The sequence below is a fragment of the Artibeus jamaicensis genome, unplaced genomic scaffold, assembly GCF_021234435.1.
Source record: "Artibeus jamaicensis isolate MK-2021 breed Jamaican fruit bat unplaced genomic scaffold, CSHL_Jam_final contig_525, whole genome shotgun sequence".
Classification (NCBI taxonomy): Eukaryota; Metazoa; Chordata; class Mammalia; order Chiroptera; family Phyllostomidae; genus Artibeus; species Artibeus jamaicensis.
Genome location: NW_026521874.1, coordinates 11812232 through 11821669, shown reverse-complemented (window position 1 = coordinate 11821669; position 9438 = coordinate 11812232). Strand labels below are relative to the sequence as shown.

Sequence of the window (9438 nt, the reverse complement as noted above, 5' to 3'; positions counted from 1 at the left end):
CTTTGTGCAGAGTGCGCTTTAATACTGAGTGCCCTTCGCCAGCCTGCTCCTGAGCCTGGGCCTCGGAGGAAGCCCTTGGGCTGCCTTTGGGCTCTGGTTGCCGTGGTGACCATTGTGGGTGGAAGGGCCGGCTCCACTCTGCCCTTGCTCCTCCGGACCCTGGGATGAAGCCTCCCACCCCTCTGCCAGGCTTCGTCAGCGCTGAGCTGGGTTCCAGGGAGGGGTGCAGCTCACCCTGGAGTGCTGTGGGGAGTCTAGACCAGTCTGGGTCTGCTGAGACCCTTAAGGGGCCACTAAAGCCAGAACACATTTCTGCAGGGATCTTGGCATTCCTGGCAGTGCTGTGTCCTGCCAGGTCCTGGGATTGTGAGAGGGGAACTTCCTACCTTCCCTGTGTTAGCGTTTGCAGATGGTCCGGGGAAATGAGGTGAAGTGGGAGGCAGGTTGCTGGAAGGGCACCGCCATGGCCCATCAGGATGAAAAGCTGGGTGGATGCCCCAGGGGTCAGAAGGCTCCATAACACGTGTGCCTGTATTTAAGACTGTTAGCAAGAAGGCCAACCTGGAGAATCCCAGATGTCTCTAAGAAAGCAGGATGGTCTTTCCTAGAGGGGAGATAGAACAAAGATACAGCCTTCATTTGCCCCCTGGTACCTTGGGCTCCTCCCTCAGCATTCCAGTGGGTTGGTATTTCTGAGAAGTTGGGTTTTGGCACCTCCCTTCCCCCCATTGCTGTGAGGGGCAGAACTCAGTAAGTGCTGAGTTACCATAAAGAATTGGAAAAGCATTTTCAGAAGTAAATTGAATCTTTGTAGTGCCCATGTAAACAACAAAGAGTGGTGTCTTAAATGGTATGTGACTTCTCTCCCCCCCCCCCCCCCCCCAATAATGCAAGCTTAGCTTAATCACTGAGGTTTGGGGAACAAGACTCCCGGTGAACTTTCAGCTGTGTAGTTGTCAATTTTTGCAGTTTTTCAGATTAGTTACAATTAGCGTGTGGGGTGTACCCCAGTGAAAGGCAGTCTTGGCCCTTTGGGGCAAGGGTCAGCATAAGTTTTCTGTAAAGGGTCAGGTAGTATGTATTTAATTAAGCTTTGAGTCATCCCCTCTCAGAGCTACTCAACTGCTATAGAGAGAGAGCTGCCACGTGCAAAGTAAACAGGTGTGGCCGGGTGCCAGTAAAAGTTTGTGGACCCTGAAATTGGGAGGTGATGTGATTTGCACGTGTTGTGAAATCTCTTAGTTTTTTCAAGCACTTAACAGACATCTAAACCACTTTTGTTCGGGAGCCATAGGAAGACAGGCAGCGCAGGTGCCATTTGCAGACAGATCGACCCATTCCAGGGGCTCCTGCTCAGACGCCAGCAATGAGAGCCCGGCTGCTGGGTCCTCGCACCATGTACGCAGCTCTGCGTGGCTCGCTGCTGTGGGAGCAGCTGAGAACCTGGCCAAGAGTGATTGCTGTCCCCCACCCTCAGCCACCCCACCTCAGGCATGGGGAAGGGGGGCTGCCGGCACAAGGAAGTCAGTTATGCAAAATGTGCTGGGAACCCCAAGTTATAAAATAACCATGTGGAAGCCACTATCAGTGATCGGAGTCCAGCAGGGCAAGGTGGCGGGGGTGAAGCATTTTTATAGACCTCAGCACGTCATTAATATGCTTCCATCATTAGATAAGATAACACATTTTTTTCCTTTTAAAAACTCACTTTCCTGCTTCAGTTGGCTCCTGGTGTAAAAAGTCTTAGGAGGGTTTTGGACTGGAGAAGCAGACTCGCTGGTGTGCCTGTGTGTGGTGGCGGCTTTCTATCTTGTCAGGGCTTAGAGATATGCGAGGTGTGGGTGCTGGGCCATTCCAGAGGGTCCTGGGGGGGGGGGGTTTGCCTGGCAGCGACTCAGGCTGATAACAGACCGGAAGAGATGCTGGCTGGAGACGGCCTCCTGTTCAGGGTAGAGTTACCTGTTTGTTGTCTCAGTTGGAACCAGCTTTTACATTTTTGAGGCATGTTTGGAAATGCAGACACGGGGGAGTAGGGATGGCTGGGCGCTTAGGACTTGGAATTCTTGGCTCGTCGGCCATGGGTTTCCTGTGTCCTCGTATTTGGGGCCACAGACCAGGGGGTCCAGGGGCTTGAAATAAGCAAGTAGTACTTAAGTTTGGTGGGAGAAGTTTGTGAATGGCTTTGGTTTCAAGCCTTTCATTTGGCTTTTAGAAACCTATGCCTTGCCCTGGCCGGGTAGGTCATTTGGTTAGAGCATCATCCCGATACGCCAAGTTTGCAGGTTTGATCCCCCACTCAGGGCACAGACAAGAATCAACCGATGAATGCATCAATAAGTAGAATAACAAATCGATGTTTCTCTCTCTCCCCCTTCCCTAATATTACAAAAATAAATAAAACCTCTGTCTTAGCCTCAGAGAAGAGCTGGGCCACCGGAGGAGTCTATCAGAGCACGTGTTGGGTGTGTTTCTAGTCCTTTTGAAAGTGAGGCGTTTCGTTACATTTTTTTAAGTGCCTGTCATAAGCAAGTCACTATGCTAGAACCTCACCCTGTGTTGTCTCCTTTAACTTTCTTACCCAAGTAGGAAGTCATTGGGTGAGGAAACCCATTCGACCATTTGCCCAGCACCACAGGTAACAGGGCTAGGATTCAAACCCACACCAGCCTGGTTTCAAAGCCCAGTAGTTAGCCCTGGCTGGTGTGGTTCAGCAGATTGAGCACCGGCCTGGGAACCAGAGGGTCCCCTGTTTGATTCCTGGTCAGGGCACATGCCCAGGTTGCAGGCCAGGTCCCCAACAAGGGGCGCATGAGAGGCAACCACACATTGAAATTTCTCTCCCTCTCTTTCTCCCTCCCTTTCCCTGTCTAAAATAAATAAAATCTTAAAAACAAAAGCCCAGTAGTCTTGTCACTGTAGGAGTTTACATTTTTCCTTGACTCAGATGGCTCTTCTAGGACACACGGGACCACCCACTGTGGTGTGAGGATCGCAGGAGCCGCCCTAGAGGGACGTAGCCTTGACACGTAATCAAACCACACTCACGGGGCTGCCTGCTGCTTATCAGAACCTTGAGGCATTGTGCTAAGCCCTTAACCTGTACTGTTTCGTCCTCAACTACAGAGTGGATGTGGCACTATCCCAGGTGGTGGCTGATGACACCGAGGCTTCAGGAGGGCACAAGAAGTGGGCTGCCTACTGAACAGTCCAGTGGAGAAAATCCCAAGAGGTCCACCCCTGCATGACTTTTCCATCTTTGAAAACAAGTCCGCAGGTGAGACAGCACTCCCAGCAGGGTGAGGGCTGCACCTGGCGCTGCTGCCCTGTAAACCCTTTTTGCATAAGCTCAGCCCTCTTGCTGTTTTTTCCACTTGCATCCTGGTTTTGTGGAGCACAGTGCGCTTTTGTGTGGCCTCTGCTTTCCTGCCGCCCGCTCCGGTTTGGACCTGGAGGTGACCTTTGTCCCACATGCCACCAGCCGTCCCCATGTGGCAGAACATTCTGTGACTTTTGGGTCTCTGCTCCCAGCCCCAGCAAGAACAAGTGGGAATGGCGCTGGCATTGTTTTTCCTTAAGGTCTCAGAAACAGGAAACATTTCCTTGACTGGGGTTTGCATTGAGAAGTTTTGACCAAAATCTTCCCCAGGGAGAAAAGCCAGGTGATCTTTTGATATGGATCACCTGGGCCCATTCACACACCGGGGCCTTGTTCCAGGAGCCATTTCTCAATGAACAACCTGCACTCGGTGAATTTTCAGCACATCCTAGGAGGACCTGCGTGACTTTGCATTGCTCACAACTTGGATTTTAGTACCTGGAGGCTTAGTTGTCTAAGATTCTTGAAATAAAGCAAGCAACAGGATCAAAAGGTGGAAAACGCTTTGCTGGAAGCAAGATCCTCCCCCACTTGACCTGGATTATTGCTGCTCTTTGGTGCCTTGAAGGTTAAGTGCACCCGGGGTATTTTTAAACTGGCAAGAGCCGGCTAATCTAAAAGTGACATTTACAGGCACGGCGGGAGCAGCTAGCCGGCTGAGCTTCAGGCCCTCCGCAGACAAGGAACCTGGACAATGTAATCCCAAGTACACAGTCAGTTGAGAGGACATGGGGAAAGAAAAGGTGGAGAGAGAAGTGGTAAGTGAGGTTGTCCCTCCCTGGGGTCAGGGACTTAAAGCCAGCGGCGAAGTGAATGGGATGTCCCCCTCTACAAATGTGTGCCTGTGAGCTTCGGGGGCGGGGGCAGGGCAGGGCAGCATTCTGGTTCTGTTTGTGGGAAGCTGATCCGAAGGGCTCTGAATGTAACACCGGTGAAGGAGACTGGTCTTTCTTCGCTTCTATAAATGGTTATGTTGCTGGGAGTCCCTGTGCAAACTCCTTAGTTCCACGCACTGAAATGGTTTAGGTTTTAGGTTTACTTAGAAGGCAGGTCTGTGATTTTTTTATTTTGTTGCCCAAACTTTAAAAAAATATTTATTCTTAGAAAGATGGGAAGGGAGGGAGAAAGAGAGGGAGGGAAACACGGATGTGTGAGAGATACATGGACTGGTTGCCTCTCACAGGCCCCCCAACTGGGAACCTGGCCCGAGACCCAGGCACATGACCTGATTGGGAATCAAACCAGTGATGCTTTGGTTTTCAGGCCAGAACTCAATCCACTGAGCCATACCTGCCAGGGCTCCAACTTTTGTCTTAAGGGAAAGTATTCTGTTTCTCAAACTGGATTGTGTTTTTAAAAAGCAGACTCTGCCCTGGCCTGGTGGCTCAGTTGGTTGGAGTGTTGTCCCCTTACACCAGAAGGTTGCGGGTTCAAGCCCTAGGTCAGGGCACATTCCTAGGTTGTGGGTTCATTCCCCTATTGGGGTGTGTAGGGGAGGCTGCCAATCAGTGTTTCTCTCTGACATTGATGTTTCTCTTCCTCCTTCTCTCCCTCCCCCTCCTCTAAAATCAATGAACATATCCTTGGGTGAGGATTAAAAAAAATTTTTTCAAAGGAGACTCTAAGAGTAAAGCATTTATAGTGTTTCTATGTTGCTAGAAAGACATAGTTTTTCTCTAATTTTTGAAAAATCCAGTTACAAACTGAAGGACGGAAGAAGCGCAGAGGAGCGTGGGGCGTCTCCTTGTGCCATCCCTCCGTCCGCCTCTCCTCCTCTGGGAGCTGCTGGGCACGTTGGGTGTAGGACTTCCCAGGCCTTGTGTCCTGGATACGTCTTATTCTTTGCATTCACCTGGTACGTAACTGCCTCTTTTCACACTGATCATTATTATTTTAACATAAATGGGCTTCCCCGAGGGTGATGGGACCCACCACCCAGATTTGCTGGGGTCTTTTCCATTCAAGAACTGCAGTCTATGAATGTTTGACTTATAACAGTGCCTTGGCAGATCTTTACAAGTTGTGATTTCTTTCTCTTTTTTTTGAAGATTTTATTTATTTACTTTTAGAGAGTGAGGAAAGGGGAGGAAGAGGGAGAGAAACATCAATGTGTGGTTGCCTCTTGCATACCCCATAATGGGGGCCTGGCCCGCAACCCAGGCATGTGCCCCTGACTGGGGATCGAACTGGCAACCCTTTCATTCTCAGCCTGCTCTCAATCTACTGAGCTACACCAGCCAGGGCCAAAGATGTGATTTCTTTATTGACCTCTCCAAGTTTTGAATGGACAGACCCAGCCAGCGCTCAGCCAGGTCATGGGAGGTGCGAACAAGCCCTGTGTTTGAAGAGCTGGGGCAAGGCTGGTAAATTCCCTCCTACTCCGATCCCCTTTAGATCTGAGGCAGAAGCACGAGGGTTACATTACACAACATACTCATTCTTTATGATGAAGTATGATTAGAAATGTTTTAATCTTCTGCAGTGGAGTTTTTATGAAAACCGTATCCCTGTAGAAACTTTGGGGCCCTTTATTCTAATGCTTTTTCTGAATTTTAACTCTGGGATCCTTCACTTCAGAGGAGACTGGGGAAGCCTGGAAGCAAGGGCAGAAATGTTGCCTTTTACCTGCGAACCCCATGCACATATCAGGCTGTAGTCTCACAGGACGCTCTCTGTGTTATAGCAGTGAACTTGGCACCGAGGAGTAAGAGGCCGTGCTCCTGGGCAGGCCAAGTGGGCATAGCAGGAAACCTGAGGTCTGAGTTATTGGGAAGTTGGCACGTGCCCGGGGGGTCACACTAGGACAGCCCTGGGGTGGGGGCGTGTAATTGACTGCACGCCACAGACCAGGAAATCAAAGTTCGGAGAATTTCCGAAGACAGGCTCAGGTCAATCAGATGACACACGGCACGGCCTCCACCCAGGTCAGCCTCGTGCCAGAAGTGCTGCTGCTGCCGCCGACCTCTGCAAGTGCACACCTAAGCACTCTCAGGGGCAGGGGGTGGGGCTCTGGGGCACAGTCATGCTCCTCTGCTCCTCCACCAGCCTGGGGTTCATGCCCCTCCCCCTGGACTCACTGAGGCCTCCACAGCTCTTCAGATCGAATTATACCAGGGGGTGAGAGTGACGGTGAAGGACAACCCCAACACTCCCCTTTCCATTTGGAAGTAAACGGGTTGTGGGCTCCAGTAGTAACTGGAGTAATTTGTTGTTGGAAATGCTCCCATTAGCGGGCCCTCCCTACTGTGTCCTAAGGAAGGCTGTGGTCTCCTATTGCCACACTCTCAACAAAGCAGGGCCAGGGGACCCTCCTGTTTGGGATGATAACCGTGCAAGGTGGGAAGGGGCTGTGGTTCCGAGCAGTTTGGAAAACATCGGGCTGTTTGCTGGGGTTCCGGCTCCGTCTGCTTCCAACATTCCCTCCACCTTCCTGCTCGGCACCCCCTTGTGGCTAAACCACACTGCTGGTCTCGGCAGAAGTACCCTGCTTGGAGAACAGTGTCCCTCACCTCGCAGACCAAGGCTGGGTCCCTGTTCCCCGCACAGTGCAGGCTTCTCCTCTGTGACAGCTGTCCTGGCTGTTTCCTACGGTCATCCGTGATCTTAACACAGTGACATGGTAAACCCACGCAGGCAGGGCCATTCCTGCGTGGTCTGCTCCGTGTCTCCAGCAGCCCTCACCAGGCGTGGCGGGTGCTTGGGAAACACCCACTGCTGGATGAGTAAAGGGTTGAAGAAGGCAGGTTCCTGGTGCAGAAGGAACAGAGAGGAAGGAAGATGGAATTCCATCTGCAAAGGTAGCAGGGACCCAGGACCTGGGGCACGTGGGACAGTCCGAGTCAGCGGTTTCTGCGGGGATGACTCACGTGAGAGGCTAGCAGAACAGATGAGCCCGATTAGCCTTTGAGACGGTCGAACAAATTTTCCACTGGAGGTAGGACACCTGCTCCTCTTACATTTCTCCAAGGCCAGGTCTGGTCCGGCACCCCATGGGCCAGTTTTGCCTTGGCCGGCAGATCAGCTCCCATCAAAAGTCGGGTTTGGCTCACCAGGCATTAATTGAGCACCTACAGTGTGCCAGGCACCAAAGCATACGTTTCTAAGTCCACGCTCCTGGGGACTTGGGTAATCAGAGCCTTTTCCAGAAATTCACAGACTTTTCTCAAATGTGTTTTCCCCTCTAAAGTCGTCCCCTGGTTGGTGGCCCCTGCAGCGGCCCACTTGCTAGACTGTAAAAAAGTCAAGCGGTTTAGGATGTAGCACAAAAGTTCTGGGATGTGGGTATGAGATGCTTATGTTCACAGCTTTTACTAGGGCTGTCCCTGGGTCTCTGACGTCAGTCTGAGAATTTCTGACTCTCTTTGGGTCTTGTTTCTGGTTTCTGATTCCACCCATTTCAGAGGGTAGCCCCTTAATAAATTCGACCAACCCCTGCTCACCCCCACCAGTTACACACCTAGGCCTTGGAGTCAGGCAGGTCAGGTTTGAATTTCATGCACCTCCACGCTCTGTGACTCAGAGCAAGTCACAGGGTCCCCCTCTCTGGGCCTTGGGTTTTCATGCTTGATCTGTGAAATAGGATAATAATAATAATTAATACCGTGAAATGGATAAGAATAATACTTCCTTTGTAGGGCTGCTGGGAGGGGTAGACGAGATTCTGGATGCAAGACGCTCGCTACAGTGGAAGGTGTTGTCATTATTTATTAGTATAGTTAATATTTGTGGCAGGGAGCAACAGAGAGCAGAGGCTGTTCTTGGAGGTGAGGGTTGCAATTCTTCGGGTAACGAAGTGTGATGTTGCACCAGCACCCTTGGTCACAATCGCAGGAGAAGGCAAGGCTCTTGGACTACATGGGTGTGTGTCTTCTCAAGTCTCACAGTTTGCACAGAAGTGCACCCCCCTGGTGGGGGAGGTGCGCCTGAAGGTTGTCACATATCTTTTTCAGATGCAAAAGGACTGAAACAAATGACTATTCACAACAGAACCAATTTGCTGATTGCTGCTCCTGGTTTAGCGGCTTTGGCAGAGTCCCCATCTTCAGCCAGTAGTTAATTAACTCACCGTCTGGCATGAAGCCAAGAGCACATTCTGCTTAAGCCCTGCAGCAGATGTCCCCTTCTCTTAGCTCTCCCTCTCTGCCTGGGAGAGGGGGTCTCTCTGAACTGCCTTCCAGGTGTGGCTTTTCCTGATTCCGGTATTCTAGACATTGATTTGAAAGTCTTTTTCTTCATCTGGGCAGAATGCTCCTGTCGCCCTCAAAGTCCTTCCCAGGAGAAGGACCCCAAGTCTAGAGAAGAGCTTTTCTTGTTTATTTCTTGGTTGCACTTTTGTTCCTCAGGAGTGGACACATGTAAAAGCAAGCCCTCAGCTCCAAGGAGCCAAGCGGCACACTGTGATGACTGCATCTCAGCGCTGCTGACACAGGATCTTTCTCGGGCTTACGGAGGGAAATTCTGCACCCAGAGCAAGAAAGCCTGAGGGTGAGGAGCACGGGCTTCCAAGTGAGGCCACTGGGTCCTAAATGTGTGAACTTGGGGAGTGCCTGGGCCTGTTTCCTCTTCTGTAAAAGGGGAGCGAGGCCCTGGCTGGTGTGGCTCAGTGGATTGAGTGCCAAAGGGTCACCAGTTCAATTCCTGGTCAAGGCACATGCCTGGGTTGTGGGCCAGGTCCCCAGTAGGCGCATGCAAACCACACATGGATGTTTCTCTCCCTCTCTTCCTCCCTCCCTCCTCCTCTGTCTAAAAATGAATAAACAAAATCTTTAAAAAAGGGAGCGGGAGTGAGAGCGGGCACCTACCACAGAGCATTGCAGGGATAAGTGGGGACCACGTGTGTGAAGCTTATGACGGTGGCCCTGATGGGCTGTGCACTCAATAAACACCAGTGACACAGGAAAACACCCTGTGATTCATTGGGGTCACTCCCTATGCCCTGCAGTACTCCTGCTCTTTCCTTTCATCCCTTCTTTACCCGCCGTGTTGGCATTAAAAAAATCCTCTCTCTGAAAACGGAACCCTGGTACACTGTTGGTGGGAATGCAGACTGGTGCAGAAACTGT

At 51.2% G+C, this 9438-nt stretch overlaps 1 protein-coding gene across 4 annotated transcripts in view; it reads left to right on the top strand.

The window, feature by feature from the left end:
* The first annotated feature begins 3186 nt into the window (after nucleotides 1–3186).
* Nucleotides 3187–9438, top strand: part of ACACB (acetyl-CoA carboxylase beta) — a 98095-nt gene continuing 91843 nt past the window's right edge. The window contains exons 1-3 of one of the 4 annotated variants that reach the window (XM_053669640.1): nucleotides 3187–3274; nucleotides 4010–4134; nucleotides 8719–8860. The gene's annotated coding sequence lies outside the window, so the exon portion shown is untranslated. Of the gene's footprint in view, nucleotides 3275–3307; nucleotides 4135–8718; nucleotides 8861–9438 lie in introns of those variants that run through there. The other 3 variants (XM_053669644.1, XM_037156153.2, XM_053669639.1) reach the window with 3 other exon arrangements.